This window comes from Ursus maritimus (genome assembly GCF_017311325.1).
Source record: "Ursus maritimus isolate PB19 chromosome X unlocalized genomic scaffold, ASM1731132v1 scaffold_X1, whole genome shotgun sequence".
Classification (NCBI taxonomy): Eukaryota; Metazoa; Chordata; class Mammalia; order Carnivora; family Ursidae; genus Ursus; species Ursus maritimus.
Genome location: NW_024423319.1, coordinates 54,861,740 through 54,883,863, shown reverse-complemented (window position 1 = coordinate 54,883,863; position 22,124 = coordinate 54,861,740). Strand labels below are relative to the sequence as shown.

The 22,124-nt window shown below is 34.3% G+C and overlaps 1 protein-coding gene and 1 non-coding gene across 2 annotated transcripts in view; both read left to right on the top strand.

Moving 5' to 3' along the window:
• DACH2 (dachshund family transcription factor 2) overlaps nucleotides 1-22,124 on the top strand; it is an 835,748-nt gene that overhangs the window by 635,144 nt on the left and 178,480 nt on the right. The gene's annotated exons all lie outside the window — the stretch shown is intronic.
• On the top strand, nucleotides 14,553-14,632 carry LOC121103861. Its single transcript, XR_005836151.1, has one exon. It is a non-coding gene; the product is annotated as a small nucleolar RNA SNORD55/SNORD39 (small nucleolar RNA).

The following is a 22,124-nucleotide window of genomic DNA, read 5'->3' as shown; positions in this document are numbered from 1 at the left end:
AAAATAACACCTGCGTATACACAGTGAAAATCAGTCACTCTCCAGGAATAAAAAAATAGAGTTGGAGAAACTTTCTAAAATCTTAATTAAAGCCACTGACTGTCACTGTAGAAACTCAATATAGAAACTTAATGTAGGCGCTCACTGTAGGAAGTATTTCATTCATGTGTGAGAGTTTTGGTTTCTGACTTACTGAGGGAAGTTGATTGGGCATGGATTCTCAAAGAACATTTTCCCTTTAGCAAAATTAATTAATCAAGTAATATAGGATACTTCACCAGAGCTGGTTTTATCTGTAAGTAAGATGATTTCATGGTCTCTGGGAAATGTTTCTGACATTGCCAACTCTCTTAGTACATGTCTAATGCAAAGTACAAAGTCCATTTTAAATTTCCCTAGGATATTATAATTTTCACATTTTTCAGTTGTTTACATATTAGTATGAATGAAAGTGTGAGAGTTGGTGCTGATGAAAGGAGGGAGTTCCCTGGGCAAAGAAAGGCTAATGGATAGAGATTGTGTACAACTAGGTGAAAAGAGATTTGGGGGCCCAAATACTTAACTCTGTTTCAGATTTTACCCCTTTTTTGAGCCCAGAACATTTTCTAAAGAAATGTATTTCAAAATTTTATTGAAGATGCTTGACTTCTCTTTCTTGCCAACAAAATGAAAGTCATTTCACAAGGATTATTCTTCACATGCAAACTGAGTCCATGTCTACTTTACCTGATGCATTCCTAGACCAGGTTTCTTTTTCCGATCTGAATCAAATTGTCAAACCTTTCTAGCTGGGTCATGAATAGTTACAAATTCCTCCTCTAGGAGATCACTACAAGATCCTAATATTTATCTTAAATGGCTTGCAGAATTTTGCAAAGAAACCTTTAGAACCCCCTAGGACTTACTTATATCTAAATCATTATTAACCACCAGGCAAAAGTTTTTTTCTCCGGATGCTCAAGCTTTACATTTTATGGGGCAGCAGCTTCTCTGAAAAATATATACCTTAGTCTAAAAATAGAGCACAAATGGTCTTCTCAGACTTTCTGGCTTTAGGCTGATTTATACTGCTGGGGCATAATCAATGGAGCATCAGTTCATTGTCTTGGTTTCATAAAAAAACTTTCATAAAGTCCTGCTTTCCTAAAGGACTGAGTAAGTCCTTGTATTGTCTCTGAAGTTAACATGCATGATTTAATGAATGTGTTTTTGCTTTCCCAAGAAAGATACCAAGCAGTACTACATATTCCAGTGATATTTCCTTAGAAGTTCAAAACTTTTGAGTGTAGACCTTTCATTTTGGGGCAGGGGAGGTAAGAGGGGTGGTATTTGAGGAATCAAGAGAATTGGGAAATGTGTCCTATTATAAAGTTTTATTGTTTTGTAACTTTTTTTCCAACTGTATCTGCCATGGAGTTTTCTTATAAATGTGATTCCTTCATAATCTGTTTAAAAAACCACAAATACATCACTCAGAGGCATATTTAAGGAACCATGAAGAAGGAAAAAAAATCTCATTGGTTTAATGGAATGCTGTCAAGTCAAATCAGCATCATGAATGACACTGGGGCAGAATTGATACTTTTTCACTGACACGTTAGAAGAAAAGCCCATGCATTATTTAGAAAACTCAGAAATCTGTCAGCTGTATGATTGCCAAGTTAGCAGAAGCAGGAGGATGCTGTTCAAGTTGAAAAGAAATGCGTAGGCACAGATCTATATTGTAACCTTTCATGTTCTACACCCACCATGAATAGTCAGCTATTATGCGGTCAGCATTTTTTAGTTTTTCTCTTTTAAATTTTCAAGTGCTTCAAAACGCAAAAGAGGTAGATCTTTTATTCTAAAAAAGCAAAATGTCTAGGCTGTTATTTTAGTGTTAAAGATGACAAGACCAAAGAAAGACTGTTTTTCATCTTTGTGAGTGCTGTGCAGGTTTCCCAGGAGTGTTTTGGGGTTGTTAAGGTATGTATTATTTTTACACATTTATCCCATGAACAAAGTATTTTCTTAATCATTTTCTTTCAACAAACGGGAGAAAATACTTTGTTTTAGTGCTTTAACCACAGTACTATATCATTTATAAACATGGAAAGTTTTATTCTCTACTAATATAAAAATGACATAGTATTTTAATTATTTTTAAATACGTATTGCCAAAATATAGTTATTGATCTCCTTATGCCTTTATATTACTCCTGTGAGGCAAGTAAGAAGCCAATACTCTTCCTATTGTTGAAAGTATAGAAAAGAAAGGCACAAACAAATCCAGTGCCTTCCTTAAAGTTACATAGTTTAGCAATAAGAGAAATTTAGTGGTAATAGAAACAAGACTTTTATGTTTTCAGTCTGGTGATCCTAGTATTTTCTATAGTATGGTTATACCCTGACTTTTCTCTGTAAGTCATTGTGCATTTATAAGTTTGTCTTTACATTTAATAAAACTCTTCTATTCCATATTATCTTAATAAAATATTCTATTTTAATAAAATAGTTCTATTCCATGTTAGCTGCTAATTTATAGTCAACAAAGGAAAAAATCACATAACTAGCTAACCAGGAATAATGGCATAAAATTGAAAAATGAGATTTTTGGTGTCACTATATTTTGGAAAAGTCTCAAGAAAGGTTGTAAAAGTTGGATTCCTAGTGAGGTGGTCCAATTTAAAATTGCACCTTACTTTGGTAGAAAATTATAAACTTTTTGATATTACCACTGGAAATAACGCATAGGAGTAATTTTTTAAAAAGATTTTATGTATTTATTTATTTTGGATGGGGTGGGGGGGCAAAAGGAGAGGGAGAAAGAGAATCTCAAGCAGACTCTGCACTGAATGCAGAGCCCAGCATGGGGCTTGATCTCATGACCCTGAGACTGTGACCTGAGCTGAAACCAAGAGTCAGATGCTTAACTGACTGAGCCACCCAGGTGCTCCTAGGAGTAATTTGTAGAACACATGTTATCCCCTGATTTCTGGGTCTCCAGCCTTTCTATGGAGAGATGTGCATACTTTGGCATATGGATGGTTAAACTTTCTTTTTGTAAGTTCTTGTGGGGTTTGTGTTCCATAGAGGACTGTTTTGGTAGGAGTATAGATTTACACTTTTTTTTTTATTTTTGGAAAACTCATAATTATCACCATTATCTGAAAGTTCTACTGGCAGAATCACAGTAAGTGAAACACTCAGGGAGCTCAACTGATATTTTCAGTCTACCTGTGGAATGGTGTGAGGTCTAAATCACCACTTATGCCTAGCTCCTGTGTTTCTTAATGATGTTTCCAACTCTATCCTCTCCTTTTCCTCTTCACCATCCTCTTTTTACTGCATTTCTGAGCTGAGTCTACTTTTGGAATTACCTGCTGGGTATATTAATAGCATTTCATATACTGAAATAATGTTTCTGGAAGTGTGTGAGACAGAGAAAGAGAGAGAAAAGAGAAAAAGAAGAGAGACATATCCCTCCTAGGCAAAATCTTCCTGACAATTTCTGATTATTTCCCATTTTGGATGTTATCAATATCTGTTAAAATTATTTATGAAAATACATTTGGTACATACTTAAATTTATAAAGTATTTGTGTGGATTGTAGATAATTGGATTACATTTGAGCAGGCTGAATCCCTACCTTCAGGCAAGAAACAAGAACTGTCAGGATGGTTTGGAAATAAGGAAAAATAAGAGGATGCATTTGAAACTAAGTTGCAAGGTCTCAGAGGAAGCCAAATGATCATTGGATATTAGGAGATCTGGGTTCTAGAACCATGTCTGCCAAGAAGCAATTTTCTTCCTGTATCTGACCCTCTGTGTGCTTTTTTAAAACATATATAAAAATAAGAAGTGGGGGACATTTAAGGTCAATACCAGCTATGGTAATTCTACCTTTGGGTATAGGGTAACTGGTTATTCCAGCACTCTAATTTCAGAAGGGAGCAAGAGAAATGTTCTATACATATGTAAGGGTGGCCATTTAGTTCAGAGACTGCCTATAAATAAATTTTAGAAAACTAATAATGCACATATGGTTTGATTATCAACCTTCTGTTTCTTTTCTAGAATACTACTATAACTAGAATACATCTTCTTAATACACATGAGATAATGCTGAATTGCTATATAATGCATCTCAACAGCACATGGCAAAAAAAAACATAGTCCTGGTCCAACGACCCCCAAAATAAAAGGGTAAAATCATTAATATATGATAGAATAAGAATTGGGCTTATCATTGTTCTTGAAAGAGTTAAAACTGAAATGAGAAACCTTCTCTCTCCTTTACTTATACAACCAGATCAATTCTATTTATCTTCCTCCAGTTTAGAAAAGCTCTGATCTTCATGAACTATATGTCTTAACATACTATGAGCAGCAAAACATTAAAGGTCTCTTTGAACTATCTAAACAGACTTTCCATAAGAAAAGCTGTAACTAAATAAAATGCCATTGATTGTGTACTTCAGTCATTCAGCAATACTTCAAGGTATAGTCCTCCCTGGAAGCATTAATGTTAATGGACTGGCATGCATTCATTGAAGGAAAATATATACCTCTTAGTTTGTATTTCAGCCATTTAAGCATATTGTATGATCTACTTTACTTTATTTATCTAGTCTATAACCTTCTTGCATTCTAAAAACAGACACTGCATTTTATAGCAGAAAAAAAACTTTGTCTCATTGAATCAAGATTACCTACTTGCAAGTAATCCATTTTCTTATGTAAGCTTTGTTGTACCAAATTTACTTTGAGATATGTAGAACAATTCTTTGTAGAGCACAAGGACATACCTCCAGGCACCTTCCAAGTAATAAGGAAGGAAGCTTTCAGTTTCTTGCTATTTTTACTATCAGAACTAAATACAATGGAACAAAAACTAATGACAAAATGCAAGTAGTGTAGTTAAACTGTTTAGAAGAATGAAGCATTTTTACATGTCTATCACCTTGTTGATTCTCCACAAATTTATGGTGTCTGAGTACAGAGGTCTAAATCTTCAAAGCTTGAAAAACAAAGGTGGAACATGAACTAATCTTCATTTTTTCTCTATCATCTTACAGCAGCACTAATGGAAATGTATTTTGTTTAATGACTCTGAAATCCTGTTTGTAATTAGATGTGGGAATTGGTCTTACTTTGTAACAGATGATACTGGAATAATAATATGAGAGATGCTACACTGAGACCACTATCCTCCTAAATCTATATCATTTTTCATTTTATTGACAGGAGATGTGTGCAAGAACAAAGAAATTGATTTTTAAAAGGAGGAAAATAAGATCTAATAAAAACTTCCAATCCAAATATTTTAGTGTTACTTTCAATATACTGACTGTAGTGGGGGAAGGAAAGGGCATGTATCTTGTGTTTAATTTTAGGAAACAAGGGTTTTATATTTGTTGCTTTGTTCCTGATAATGATCTTTGAATGTTATTGCAAAGACTAAATAGAGAAGTTTAATTAAGTGCCAGAGACCATATTACTGAAGCATGTATTTTACATTAGCATGATCACACAAAATAATACCTTCTTTTAAAGAACAATTTTATCTTCAAACCAAAGAATTTAAAGACTGGACAGACTGAGTGCAACAGCTATTCTGTACATCATGTTCTTCATTGTCAGTAAATGCTACTGCCACAAATCATTCTGGTCACTAAAGATTTAGTAATGTTTGTAAATTTTACATCTTTTTCCATTTAATGCTAATGGACTCCAGGAGCCACAAAAAAGTCTTACAAAGAAATGTATTATAGATAGGTTTCATCTTCCCTCCAAAACACATGTATTATTGACATTTATGGTAGTAAGAATGGTTGGACACTTTCTTAGAGATTTTGATTAGTACATACTTAATAGTATATGATGATCAATTTAGTTGTTACTGCATTCCTTTGCTTTCTAATTCATGCGTTGAACTCTTCTTAGTAGATCCAAGACTTGGGAAAAGAGAAAAAATATTGTGAGGCCCTTATTTGGAAGCTCAAATTTGTTTAGCAATTTAGCTCACAAAGCAGTCTCACACCTATTTATTTCCTTTGATTATCACAAAAATTCTGCAAAGTAAATAGAACAGGTATTATTACATTTTGGTAGTTGAAGAAACCAAAACCCGAAGAGGCTCAGCAATTTGGCTAAGTTCAAATAGATAGTACATAAGTCAATACATTACTTTAAACTCCAAAGACAACATTCTCCCATGGCAAAATAGCTCATGGTGGAGAAATTAAAGCGAGAACACCTATGGTTTCATCAATATACAGGTTAATAGCTTTTGGTGACTTCATAATGGGTAGGAACACAATGTAATGAGAAAGGAAATTTTCCCAAACAGTGGGTTCATGATTCTGCTAACATTGCAAAGCAATCAAGTAGATTTCAATTTGATAATGGTGAACAGAATCTTTATTTGCTATGATAACTAGCTTTTTTTCCCATGAAACATTAGACCATCAATGGGTTCCCTACTCTTTCTTTGCAAAAGAAATCAAAGATCATATCAGTGACAGAGCAACAATTATAAAATCCTTGTTTCTTAAGATTAAAAGCAAGTGGTGTGCTGTTTGCCTCCCTTCTGGCAATATATTGCAAACACAGACACATATATATGGTTATCATTAGATTTTCTTTTTCCACTTCTTAAAAACAATGTCTTTGTTATTGGCACACATAATATGTTAGCTATAAGAGCTAATGAAATGACCTGTTTGCGTTCAAATGTACAAATTAACTCTAGGGATTCTAGCTGTTCCATTATGAAATACTAGAAAGCTCCTTATACTTTGCAGCAATGTGATAATTGTCTAGTTTTCCTGTTTATATTCATTAGCCTAGAACAGTCTCATACATAAATTTGGTATGAAAAATATGTAAAGGATAGATCAATTGTATCAAATTTGGCAGCTGTTTCTGGAATATAGTTGGTAGTCAATAAATATTTACTGGATGCTGATTGTGTAGTATGCCATTTCATTTAATATATAACTGAAAGTCCTATGGATTAATATACTGTAGGACACACTGTAATTCTAGCTCTGTCTTCATTATTGACAAAAAAATTTTTTTTGCCAATTAGAAACAAAGAACTACATTCCCCTGCAATGTCCAAAATAAATACATAGATGGAAATTTTATAACNAACATTGTTTTGTCTTCTAAATAGCCTACAGGAAAGTATGCTTAAAGATAAAATAGTTAAGATGAACAATTCTGTAATAACTTTTGATTTAGAAACTTCCAAGGAAAAAATTAAATTTGTTGCTGTGATTTACTACTGCAAGAAAAGTCAATCAGTCTATTACAGTAGTTCTTAACAACGGGTTATTTTGGATAACTTCCAATGAAAGATAGGCTTTGTCTTAGTGATGGGAGCATTAGTACAGGGAAACTCAAGCATTAGGCATGGCAGGTAATGTAAAAAAGTGATCATAGAGAATTTGGAGAACATTTAAAAAAACTGAAAGTATTAGAGTATAGGATCTATACTTTTTATTTTTCATGTTTATATCTAGATTCATAGTTAACAGATAGTGAGATATTAGTTTCAGGAGTAAAATTTAGTGATTCTCCACTTACATAGAACACCCAATGCTCACAACTACCATACTTAATACCGACCACACATTTAGCCCACCCCCCCACCTCCTCACCAACAACCCTCAATTTGTTTTCTACACTTAAGAGTCTCTTTTATGGTTTGTCTCCGTCTCTTTTTTTTTTCCATTTCCCTTATGTTCATCTGTTTGTTTCTTAAATTCCACATATGAGTGAAATCATATGGTATTTGTCTTTCTCTGACTGACTTATTTCACTTAGCATAATACACTCTAGCTCCATTCATGTCACTGCAAATGGCAAGATTTCATTCTTTTTGATGGCTTAGTAATATTCCATTATATATATATATATCTATATATATCACTTCTTTATCCATTCATCTATAAGTGGGCACTGAGGCTCTTTCCATAATTTGGCTCTTGTTGATAATGCTGCTATTAACATAGTAGCATCAAGGCACACGTATCCCTTTGAATCAATATTTTTGTATCCTTTGGGTAAATACCTACTAATATAATTTCTGGGTCATGGGATAGTTCTATTTTTAACTTTCTGAGGAATCTCCATACTGTTTTCCAGAGTGGCTGCACCAGTTTGCATTCCCACCAACAGTACAATAGGGTTCCCTTTTCTCCACATCCTCACCAGCACCTGCTGTTTCTTGTGTTGTTGATTTTAGCCATTCTAACAGGTGTGAGGTGATATCTCATTGTAGTTTTGACTTCTGTTTCACTGATAATGAGTGATGTTGATGTCTTCTTTGGAAAAAATACATATTCATGGCTTCTGCCCATTTTTATTGGGTTATTCATTGTATGGGTGTTGAATTTTCTAAGTCCTTCATATATTTTGTATACTAACCCTTTATCAAATATGTCATTTGCAATTATTTTCTTCATTCCTTAGGTTACCTTTTAGTTTTCTTGATTGTTTCCTTTGCTGTGCAAAAGCTATTTATTTTGATAAACTCCCAATAGTTCATTTTGCTTTTGTTTCCCTTGCCTTCAGCAATGTGTCTAGTAAGACCTTGCCACAGCCCGTGTCAAACAGGTTGCTGCCTCAAGGTTTTGATATTCTTGTCTCACATTTAGCTCTTTCATCTATATTGAATTTATTTTTGTGTATTGTGTAAGAAAGTGGTTCAGTTTCATTCTTCTGCATGTGGCTGCCCAGTTTTCCAAACACCATTTGTTAAAGAGACTGTCTTTTTTCTATTAGATATTCTTTCCTGGTTTGTCAAAGATTAGTTGACCATATAGTTGTTGGTCAATTTCTGGATTTTCTATTCTGTACCATCGATCTGTGCATCTTTTTTGTGCCAGTACTATACTGTCTTGATGACTACAGCTTTGTAATATAACTTGTGCTGCCTCCAGATTTGTTTCTTTTTTTCAAGATTGCTTTGGCTTTTTGGGATCTTTTGCGGTTCCATTCAAATTTTAGGATTATTTGTTATAGCTCTGTGAAAAATGCTGGTAGTATTCTGATAGGGATTACATTAAATGTGTAGATTGCTTTGGGTAGTATAGACAGTTTAACAATATTCTTCCAATCCATGAGCATGGAATGTTTTTCCATTTCTTTGTGTCATGTCCAATTTCTTTTATAAGTGTCTTATGGTTTTTAGAGTACAGATCTTTTACCTCTTTGGTTAAGCTTATTTCTAAGTATTGTATGTGTTTTGGTGCAATTGTACATGGGATGGATTCCTTGAACTCTCTTTCTGCTGTTTCATTGTAGGTGTATAGAAATGCAACAGATTTCTGTACACTGACTTTGTATCCTGTGACTTTGCTGAATTTGTGTATCAGTTATAACAATTTCTTGGTAGAGTACCATGTTGTTTGTAAATAATTAAAGTTTGAGGGGCTCATGGGTCACTCATCAGTTAAATGACCAATTCTTGCTTTGAACTCAGGTCATGATCTCAGGATAGTGAGATCGAGCCCTGCATCAGGCTCTGCACTCAGTAGGGAATCTACTTGGATTTCTCTCTCCCTCCCACTCATCCCCTCCTGCTTGTGTTCCCTCTCTGTAAAATAAAAGAAAGAAAGAAAGAGAAAGAAAAAGAAAGAAAGAAAGAAAGAAAGAAAGAAAGAAAGAAAGAAAGAAAGAAAGAAAGAAAAAGAAAGAGAGAAGGAAGGGAAGGAAGGAAGGAAGGAAGGAAGGAAGGAAGGAAGGAAGGAAGGAAAAGAAACTTACTTTGATTTTTTCCTTGCTGATTTGGATGCTTTTTATTTCTTTTTGTTGTCTGGTTGCTAAGGTTAGGAATTCCAGTACTTTGTTAAATAAGGTTGGTGAGAGTGGACATGCCTGTCTTGTTCCTGACCAGAGAGGAGAAGTGCCCCCATTAAGTATATTAGCTGTGGGTCTTTTGTATATGGCCTTTATGGTGTTGCATATGTTCCCTCTATCCCTACTTGTTTGGGGGTTTTCATCAAGAATGGATGTTGTATGTTTTCCAATGCTTCTTCTGCATCTATTGAGAGGATCATATGGTCTTTATCCATTCTTTTATTAATTTGGTGTATCATATTGATTTGCAATTATTGAATCACACTTGCAGCCTAAGAATAAAGCCCACTTGATCGTGGTGAATAATTCTTTTAATGTACTGTTGGATTTGATTTGCTAGTATTTTGTTGAGATTTTTTGTATTCATATTCATCAAGGATATTGGCCTGCACTTCTCCTTTTTATTGGGGCCTTTTCTGGTTTTGGAATCAAGGTAGATTAAGTTTGGAAAATTCCCTTCCATTTCTTTGTTTTGGAGCAATTTGAGAATACGTATTACTCTTCTTTAAATGTTTGGTTGAATTCTCCTGGGAAGCCATCTGTCCCTGGACTTTTGTTTGTTGGGAGATTTGTGATTACTGATTCAACTTCTTTGCTGGTTATAGGTCTGTCCAATTTTTCTATTTGTTCCTGTTTCAGGTTTTTTAGTTTGTATGTTTCTATGAATTTGTCCATTTCTTCCAGATTGCCCAATTTGTTGGCATATAATTTTTCATAATATTCTCTTATAATTGTATTTCTGTGGTGTTGGTTGTGATCTCTCCTCTCTCATTTGTGATTTTATTTATTTGTGTCCTTTCTCTGTTCTTTTTGACAGTCTGGCTATGGGTTAATCAATTTTATTAATTCTTTCAAAGAGCCAGATCCCAGTTTCATTGATCTGTTCTCCTGGGTTTTGTTTTTGCTTTGTTTTGTTTCTTCTATATCATTTATTTCTGCTCTAATCTTTATTATTTCCCTCCTCCTCCTGGCTTTAGGCTTCATTGTTTTTTTTTTTCTAATTCCTTTAAGTGTAAGATTGTATTTTTGAGACTTTTCTTGCTTCTTGAGGTAGGCCTGTATTGCTGTGTCCTTCCTCTTAAGGCCACTTTTGCTGCATCCCAAAGGTGTTGTACCATTGTGTTTTCATTTTAACTTGTTACCGTGACTTTTTTTTTAATGTTTTTTTATTACATTATGTTAGTCACCATACAGTACATCCCTGGTTTCCAATGTAAAGTTTGATGATTCATTAGTTGCGTATAACACCTAGTGCACCATGCAATACGTGCCCTCCTTACTACCCATCACCAGTCTATCCCATCCCCCCACCCTCCTCCCCTCTGAAGCCCTCAGTTTGTTTCTCAGAGTCCATAGTCTCCCATGCTTCACTCCCCCTTCTGATTACCCCCCTTTCTTTATCCCTTTCTTCCAACTTGTTTCCATGACTTTTTAAAAAAATTCTTCTTTAATTCCTGGTTAACCCATTCATTCTTTAGTAGGATATTCCCTACCTTCCATGTATTTGTGGTCTTTCCAATTTTTTTCTACTGACTGCATTCATATTCATAGCATTGTGTTTGGAAATATGCATGGCATGGTCTCAATCTTTTTGTATATGTTGAGGCCTGATTTGTGACCCAGTATGTGATCTATTCTGGATAATGTCCCATGTTCACTCTAAAAGAATGTGTATTCTGCTGCTTTAGGATGAAGTATTCTTAATTAAGTATTCTTAATATATCTGTTAAGTTCATCTGTTGTATGTATCATATACGTTCATATATATTTGTATATGTTAAGTCCATCTGGTCCAGTGTGTCATTCCAAGCCCTTGTTTCCTTGTTGATTTTCTCTTTAGATGATCCATCCATTGAAGTAAGTGGGGTATTAAAGTAACCCTACTATTATTTTATTATTATCAATGAGTTTCTTTATGTTTGTTATTAATTGTTTTATATATTTGGGTGCTCTCAAGTTGGGGGCATAAACATTTACAATTGTTAGATCTTGTTGGATAGACCTCTTTATTTTGATACAGTGCCCTTCATCATCTCCGGTTACAGTCTTTGGTTTAAAATCCAGTTTGTCTGATATAAGTATTGGTACTTCAGGTTTCTTTTGAGGTCCATTTGCATGATAAATGGTTCTCCATTCACTCACTTTCAATCTGTAAATGTCTTTGCATCTAATATGAGTCTCTTGTAGCATACAGATTGTTTTTTTTTTCCATTCTGATAACCTATGTCCTTTGATTGGAGCATTTAGTCTATTTACTCTCAGAGTGATTATTGATAGATACGAATTTATTGACACTGTATTACCTGTAAAGTTGGTGTTTCTGGAGATTTTCTCTGTTCCTTTCTTTGTTGCTTTTGGTCCTTCTTTACCACTCAAAGAGTTATCATTAATATTTCTTGCAGTGCTGGTTTAGTAGTCATGAACTCCTTTAAATTTTGTTTGGGCAACTCTTTATCTCTTCTTCTATTATGAATGGCAGCCTTGTTGGAGAGAATATTCTTGTCTGCATGTTTTTCCCATTCAGTGTGTTGAATATATCATGCCACTCTCTTCTTGCCTGCCAAGTTTCCGTGGCCAGATCTACTGGTAACTTAGTTGCATTCCCTCATAATTTAGGGATTTCTTTTCTTTTGCTGCTTTTAGGAGTTTTTCCTTATCTCTGTAATTTACAAATTTTACTACAGTATTCTTGGTGTTGTCCTGCTTTTCTTGATTTTGATGGGAATTCTCTCTTCCTTCTGGATTTGAATGTCTGTTTCCTTCCCCAGATTAGGGAAATTTTTTGCCATAATTTGTTTAACTAAACCTTCTACTTCTTTTCCCCTCTGTCCCACTTCTGGGATTCTTATGATCTAAATGTTTTTAAGCTTTATGGAATCACTGAGTTCCCTAAGTCTACATTCATGATCCAATATTTTTCTTTCCCTCTTCTTTTCAGTTTCATTGTTTTCCATAATTTTATCTTCTATATCACTTATTCATTTCTCTGCTTCTTCCATCCTTATGGTCATTGCATCTAGTCAGTTTCACATCTCAGTTATAACACTTTTTATTTAATCCTGACTAGTTTTTAGGTCTTTTATCTATATAGTATGGGACTTCCTGGTGTCTCTTATGCCTTTCTCAAGCTCAGTTAGTAACCGTAAGATTGCTGCTTTAAATTCTGGATCAGGTATATTAAATCTGTTTCAATTAGATCCCGGCCATGACCTTTTCTTGACCCTTCCTTTGTGATAATTCCTCCCTCTTGGCATTTTGTTTAGGTGTCTGTCTTATTCTGTGTTAGGAAAGACTGTTATGTTTTATGCTCCTGAGAGTAATTCCTTTATTAAGAAGAAGTCATATACTGTCCAGGACCCAGTGCTTCAAGAGGTGTCTCTGGTGTATGCTGTGTGTACTCTGCTGCTGTGTTTGACTTCTTTTTCTCCCAGGCCAGTTCTCTGTATGGCTCCTCCTTGCCTGCCATGGAAAGTGTTTGTACCTTGCTCAGAATGTGGTAAGTTTTAAATAGGTGTGTTTTGGTCTGCTTGTTAGAAGAGGCCTGATCCTATTTCCATTAGAACTGAAGCTTTGTAGTGTTCTATGGTCAGTCGACTTTGTGTTCTTCTTTTGGGGGAGGGGACCGCTGCTCTGGTTCTCACACTTGCCCTAGAAAAGAAGCACCTGCAGTGCACAAATAAGGTATGACTTGGTGTAAGTGGCTCAGACCTTCACTGTTGATAAAATCAGTTCATGTTGATGGGAGGGGGAAGAAAATGGCACAAGCCCTGTCCCTTGTCTTTTGATTCTATCTACTCTCCAGAAAGCCTTCATAGAAGATCAAATAATCTTTCCTCATGTGTCTCAGATGTCCCTCAGATCCCCACATTCGCCCTCTATGTCTGGGCCATCTGCCCACCTTGCATCATTGTGCACCTGTGTTGTATCTCAGAAACACAAGCTGAGTTTTAAAATTTCAAGCTTTAGGGACCTGGTGCAGTGAGGATCCATGCTGGCCTTCTAGGGGAGGGACTTGCCACACTGGAGCTGGTGACAGTTTGTCCCAGAAGGGCAGTTGCACCAATGTGTAGGAGTTGAGTTTAGAGTAAAGCACAGCAAAAAGCCCAAGACCAGATAAGCTGCCCTTGGCAAGTGTCTCTACCCCTAAGCTTAAGGGGTAGAGTGGAACAATGGTGTCCACCAGGTCTTTTGTCCCCTGAGAGGCAATACCACCTTTCCCAGATGCACTCTAAGAAGGGGGGACTCTCTCTCCCAGTGCATCTCAGGGGAGTCTCTAATGACACCATCTGCTCCTGGGCTTCTGCCCTCCTCCACAGGAGCATTGCAATGCCCACCAGACTCAACACCAGCCATGGTGCAGACTTCTTAAACCCCAGATTTTGTGGTCCACTCGTTGTAAGAACCCCTGTGTCCTAATGTGGACACACCTCTCTACCTATCTTTTTGACCGATGAATAGAAAGAGGTTTTAGCAGTTCAGCCACTATGTGATAGTATGATCTTAATTCTCATCTGTGTGAATCTCAGTTTTGTCCATCCAAAACATGATCATTTAATGTGAAGTCATGAGCACTGGTTGTTATACACAACTGATGAATTATTGAACACTATATCTGGAACTAATGATGTACTATATGTTGGTCAATTGAATTGAAATACGAAAAAAGAAAACAACAACAAAAACAAACAAACAAAGATCATTTAGTTGATGACGACACCTCGCTAATGCTGTAAACTCCTTAGGGTGCAATGGGGGAGCCAAAATTGGGAAGCTAAGCATGTGGGGGGAAAAGATCATTTAAGAACTTTCAGCTGAAATATACTGTTGCTATAAGCACAAATTAGAATTTGTTTCTCTTCTTATCTAGGACATGAAGGAATAGGGCATGGACAATGTTGTGATGACCAAACTAACCAGCATATTTTCATTCACCCCTTATTGTGGCTACATTGTGGAGTCAATGCTCTCTATCCATTTGGTGCAGACAGAATTGCTGGTAACAGAAAGAAATGGGAATAGGGTGTTTTTAAAAAGATATATTAAGGATGTCAATAGTAATAGCCTCACAATCCAAATGCCTAAAACATATTCACTTGCATTGAATGTTCAATTTTTAGTGACCTAATTGAATTTTATGTAGTACACTGATAAAAGACTATCTCATATATATTATATGAGTATAAAATGGACTAGATAAAGCTAGAAATAAATATAATTATTTTCTAGCATCACAATTCTCAGTGATCCTAATTGTATATATGTGATAGCTGCTAATTCAATGAAGATCAGCTATATTCCACATTAGCTTTTCTGTTAAAATCTATGCATTGTGCTAAGGAAAAAAAGCATTAATTTAGTAATATCAATTTAGCTACTTTTAGCTTATTAACATTGACACCAAAATTGTTATAGAAGAAGGATCTTTGGATAATTTTGTTTCTTACATAGTTCCCCAGAACTGTAAAGACTTCTTGCAACCTTCTGGTCTTTTCTTTGCACTTTCAGTGACAGCCAAGCTTCATCACTGGTTCATTTTTACATATGCATTCAGAGGGCATCATTTATTACTGTTGTTTGAAAATCACCTTTACAGACACTCAAAAGAGAAATCACTTATCCTTACCTAGCCACAATCTCTCATTTGACAACTTTGAAAGTCACAATTCACTGTAAATGTCCAAGTGTTTTACCAGAAAAGAAGGTTGTAAACGCTTCACTGTTGAGCTTGCTCCATCTTGAACTGATTTTTACTGGTGTATATGTATGCTTGTTTTTTTGTTTGTTTGTTTTTGTTTTGTTTTTTAAAAGATTTATTTATTTATTTGAGTGAAAGAATGTGTGTGAGTGGGGAGATGGGCAGATGGAGAGTATCTTCAAGCAGACTACCCACTGAGCATGGAGCCAGTTGTGGGCCTCAGTCCCACAACCCATGAGATCATGACCTGAGCCAAAGCCCAACACTTAAACAAATGAGTCACCCAGGTGCCCCTGTATGGTTGTTTTTTCATCTTTTACAGCTGAATGGTCAAAAGAGCAGACTAGAATGATGTTCAATGTAAATCAATACTACAATGATGTTCGATATAAATCAAGACTACTCATTAAGATGTTGAGCTTATTAAGGGTAAATAACATCATTGTGAATAGAAATATTTTGGGTATCCAGTGTTTATCTTTTCTCCTTAAGAATGACATTGCACAAATTACAAATCAGTTACTTTTCTAGATTTTGGTTTGTCTTATTTGAAAATACAAGATTTCTATCTTATAAAGAAATAACAGCTTCAAGCTAGCTTTGTACACTCTGGGAATCTGGACATATCATTTACTCCTATCCCATCAGTATTTGCTTAAAAGAAGTCTTGCTCTACACACTCATGTAACACTACTGTTAAATAATTTGCTTCTTAGAACCAAATGGAGCATCCAAATGCTATTGTATTTTTCCCTTTATTATATATTTTTAAAATTCAAATGTAAAAATATGTAACACATATGCAAATTATAAAGTACAATAATATAAATGTCAGTGAACACACCATGCAACTCAAGAACTAAAACATTATCAAAAACTTGCATCTATTTATATGTCCATCCCTTTTCCTCTACTTCTGCCTCCCCACCAAAGGTAAGCACTCCCTAAAATTTTGTGTTTAATTTCTTGTTTTCTTACACTACTTATTTGAAAGGAAATATTTATTTTTAGAAACAACTTAAAGAATTATAGAATGTCAGAGCTGGAATGTACCTGCGAGATCATCCAGCTCAACTCCATCATTTTACATAAAGGGAAACTGAGACCCGGGGGAGGTAGAATGAGGATAGCTGGACTTTCGGTGGGAATTTAATCATCAGTTGGGAGGTTGGAAATATACTAATGTTCTATGAGTCTACTATCTATTTGGTAATAACTGCAATCATAATAATTGATGGTAAAATATTTAACAATAAATCCAGGTGCTATAGGTCTTAAATCAGCAGTCTTTGTAACTTAAAAATATAAAAATTATATAATAACATATCTACAGAAAAACTGCCTATAAATAAGAATTGTATATATTGTACCTTAGTCTCTGAATTCTATTATAAACCCAGAGCATCAGTCCCATTATAAATATTTAAATGTTCAGTAAATTCTTTTAAAAGACATATCTCAATAAAAAAAATTCTGACAAAAATATTAATGTGTTCTGATTTTCTTTGGAATTATATTACTGCATACATTAAATAGTATGATGAACTAGTGTACTAATACATATAATATTTTCAGACCAGTTAAGCAGATTATTAATTTCTAAAACTGTCCTTAGAAATTGTAGCATATCACAGTCATCTCCTTTCAGAATTGATAATGTAAGACTTCTTTCTGATGGCTTGTCATTGTCACACTTCATATGTTGGTTAATGGATTCATTTGAGGAGAATTGTGGATAAAATGGCACTGATGTAGCTAAGGAATACTACAATAGAATATTATATAGCCATAAAAAGGATGACCTATTGCCATTTGTGGCAACATGGATGAACCTAGAGGGTATTATGCTAAGTGAAATAAGTCAGACTGAGAAAAACAAATACCATATGATTTCACTCCTATGTAGAATCTAAAAAAACAAATGACTAAACAAACAAAAAGTAGGACCAGACCTATAAAAAAATAAACTAATGGTTGTGGAGGGGATGGGCAAAATATGTGAAGGGGAAAGAGAGATACAGGCTTCCAGTAATGTAATGAATAAATCATGGAAATAAAAGGCGCAGCATAAGGGAGAAAAGAATAAACTTTGCTAAAGTTTTCTAAAGCCTTAAAAAGACATGGGTGCTTTGTAAACACACCATAATGTTTTTCTAATTGTTTATCAACTGAAGCTATTTAAACTGGAGCTTCTTACTCTCATAATGAGGAAATTAAAGGAATTCCAAATTCTTTTTTTTAAAGATTTTATTTATTTATTTTTGGGGGGAGGAGCAGAAGAGCAGAGGACAAGCGGACTCTGGGCTAAGTGTGGAGCCCAACACGGGGCCCAATCCCATGACCCTGAGATCATGACCTGAGCCAAAATCAAGAGTCAGACACTTAACCAACTGAGCCACTCTGGCACCCCCTGAACTTTTTTGTAAATTGAAGATTCAGTATTTGATTTATTTGTTCTTAAATTCATAGTTTTGTCCACAGTTCAATCTGACTTATTTGTGTTAATGGGAAGATAGTAAGTATGAAATATAGACCAGTACTGACCAACAGAGCTTTCTGTAATGATGAAAATTATTTTCCATGCTGTCCAATATGATAATCACCATGCACATTTGACTAATATAGCACTTGAAATGTGGCTATTGTGATTGAGGAATTGAATTATTACTTTTATTTATTTAAATAATTTAAATAACAACGTTTGGCTAATGGCTACCATTTTGGGCAGTTCAGATAGAAACTATCAAAAGGTTAATTTGGTGATGTTCAAGAAATAAGGATATAACCTTAAAGAGTCATCCTACTAGACACATTTGCCTGAGTTGATAAGCATTTGTAACTAGTATACTGTTTGTTTTGACATAAATAATTTTAGGCTAGTTTCTTAAGTGAGTGAAACAAATCAAAACTGAGGAAGGGTTTATTTTCTTGATACATCCCTTTTTGTAATGTGGGGAGAAATCCATCACCCTACACTCTATTAGTACAGTTACATATTCTAAAACAGTGCAGATTTATTGTTTTCTCACAAGGACTAACAATAGAGAGGCACACAGTGATACAATTTTTTATTAAACACAAGAAATAATAAGAATAATTTCAATGACAAAATAGAGGAAAAACTACCAATCAAAATACCAGACCTCAAAATATTTAGTTCCTATGAAAGCATCTTAACCAAATACCTGGTATAACCATTTCTGTGGTTAGGAGAAGGGATCTTAGAATTAAGTTAATCAGTGCCTAAATTTTTTTGTAGTTAATTTTTTGCTGAGTTGCCATTTTCATTTAGGAAGCATAATAATAATGACCTTAATATGAATATGTAAATTTCATCCATGAAAATATTGGTTTTGCCAGTCTCTAAAGATCCATTAGAGCTGGTTTATAAAGCAGGCTCTACCTTTTCATTGAAAACTCTCAAAAAGGATGCTATTTGTAGACTATATTCCTAAAATCAAAAGAGAAGCTTCTTTTCATCAACTCTTGGCTTCTAATCATGTAAAAAGGAAAACATTGCCACTCTGTCCTAAACACCGGACTACAATTAAGGCAAAATAGGCTTTAGATCCTCAATGTACTGAGGTTGTAAACAGTAGCCTGACATCAACTGAGAACAAGGAAATAGGGTGTAGGGTGGATTATTCCTAAAGTATAGCAGGTGCAGTAGTCCTGTGTGATATGGACATTAAAAGACCATGTTAAAACAACTTTACCAAACAACTAACTCAGTTATCAGAAGTGAAAAGTGAATTCTCAAGTTTTACAAAGTACAAGAGCTTTGGAAAGTGTGTATTTGTCATTATGGTTAATTTGCACATACCTCACTGAAGAAAAGGCCAGGGGAGCTAGGCTGAGAACACAGCTGTACAGGCGGCTCAACTAATTGCCTCTCCATTCTCAACCTCATTTATCTTCATTTCTTCCCAATTATACCAAATTATCAATAGTCTCTGTTGTATCAGAGTCTTAATCCCCTTTATTCAGGCAGCATTAGATAATGGCAGATGAATTCTTGGAGGGAGTCAGAGTAAATAGCCATGAAATGCCACCTCTGGCAGATGGCATTGCTCACAAGAAATGTGACAAAACATTTGGAATTTGTAACTGGGCATTGGTATGAGGATGCAAGCTGTTAATATTTTTTCCTAAAGATAATCAAGGTGGTACATAGTAAAAGTGTAACGCATATTTTAAAGAAAAAATACAAAGGTGCAGGTGTTCACATCTCAAAAGATTAATACATTTTTAGATAGTGTATTCCCATTGAGCACTGTAGCCATGAAATCCTTTCATGCCATGATATTTTATGGTAATAAATGGTCTATTTTCATTTGAAGCAAGGAACACACATTCTGTATTCAAAGATATAATATCATTTATTTTTTTTCCTATCAAATAACAGACTGTGCAATATTTATTGTGTTTATTTCCAAATTGAAAATACGCTTTAAAATTGGAAAACAAAGTGAACATAAAAAAAAAAAACACATGTCAGTGAGAAAACATTTAAATTCTTTATTTGGGAAAAATAAAAGAATAAAAATCATTTTTTTGCATCATTTACAAAATATCTGTAATGGAAATCTAAAAAAGAATTATTTTCATTTGATCAACAAATTTGTTGATTTGCCAAAATAATTACATAACAAATATGTTTTTTATGAAATTAATCCTCAGAAGCCTATGAGCTACAGATATTATTACAAAGATGTAATGGGTGAGAGAAATAATAAATAAATAACAACCTTTAAAATGAAATATAAAATAAAATAGGCCACTTTAGTGTATCTTATTATCAAGCCAAAGATATTTTAACAAGTGCTAGCGGATTTACCTTTGGCTTTTTCTATAACACAGCCCTGCTTAGGGAGTGTGTATCTGTCACATACACATTAGCTGTTGAATTCAATGGAATGACCACAAATTTGATTCCTTTTGTCAGTGATAGAGAAGGGGAAAAGTGGACAAAACTATGAAGCTGCCTGCTTCCATGGCATTCCAAGGTTCCAGATCTCTATGTCCTTTTATCTTTCTCTTCTTAGGCTACTCCTGGGTAACTGTATCTTACATCATCATCTATCTCCTACACTATCCTATCTAAGTTACATCCCAGAAATATTCCTTCACATCTTAGTTTCTTCAATAGTTTAAATTTGGCATATTTATTTTATAAAATATAAGACTGCATGAAGGAAACATGTATGAATTGAGTTGTTACTTGAGCTTGGAAAATAATAATATCTAGCTTTTTCTTCCCAAACTAACTCTTGAGGCTCCTTATTTGAAACCCAAATTCCAAGGCTACTTTGTACTGTGCACCATTAGGTTGGGCCAGTTTAGGAAATTTGTGTGAAAGCATAGGATAAATTGTCCCCACACTGATGTATCAACAGTTCACCCTAAATTTAGAGTTTGGATCTGTGCTGTTTTCTGTTCCACAACCTGGGAAAAACATTATTACTGTTGACAGCTTAATGCAAAAAATATTATAGACAAAATCCAAACACTTCAATTGTCTATAGTATTATAATGTCAATAACTCTGGAGCTACTATTACTTTATAAAACTGAAAAGTTACTATTAAACTGTAACATAAATACTTTGCTTTCAGTGTGAGGCATAGGTGATATTATTTTTTTCTATATGTATTCATTATGCCAGATTGTCAGTCTTGGAAACAAAAGTTTGTAAATTGGCCAAAAGTACCAGACATCTTTTGCTACCTTTGCTGCACTGCTAGCCCTTAAAAGCTGAGGTGTGTGGTGTGTCAGTGCATATTTAACCTTTCATCCTTACAGGAATGAGTCTGACCTTAATGGAGATTATGTGTTGGGGTTTAGTAGGCTGAGAACAATAAATAGAGAATCCCATTGTAAATATACATTGAATTATGCAAATGAATGAGCAAAATAGACTCATTTGTTTAAATTCTATCCCTCTTTTCTGAGCATACCATACATGCCATGAAGAGACCAATTCAAATAATTCAAAAATGTAAAAATTCAATTTTTAATTAAAAATTCTGAGCATTAAATTGTATCATTTTAAGATCAATTTTGTACCTCCATATATTGCTGAATTTTGAAAAAGAGTATTGAAATATAACCGAAAGGTTCTAAAACTTTTCTAACTATTGCACCGCTCCTGATAAAATAAAACTTGTTAAAGGTAACTAAGGATCATCTAGCTCTTTTTGCAGAATATGTAATCATGTTTTGAAATATTTGCACTATATATATATTATATGTAATATATTTATTAAAAATTGCAGCTTAATGATTATTATTAAGTATTTTTACACAATATTTTATCTCTTTCTTTCAAAAATGTATTCAAAGGAAATATCTGGAGTCCAATTATCAGACAGTGTTTTTTTTAAAACTATCCTGCCTGTGGTGCATTGAATGGCCATTTGGAGACCAAATAATAGTGCTTCTCCTTGATCACTTAAAAATTTAGTGGATATCTTAACTACATTCATCATTATTTTCTTCTAACAATCTTAGTGGTTTTTCTAAGTAAATTTATTTTAATTATTTAATTCATAATGACTCATTTAACTTGGTTTTATTTTTT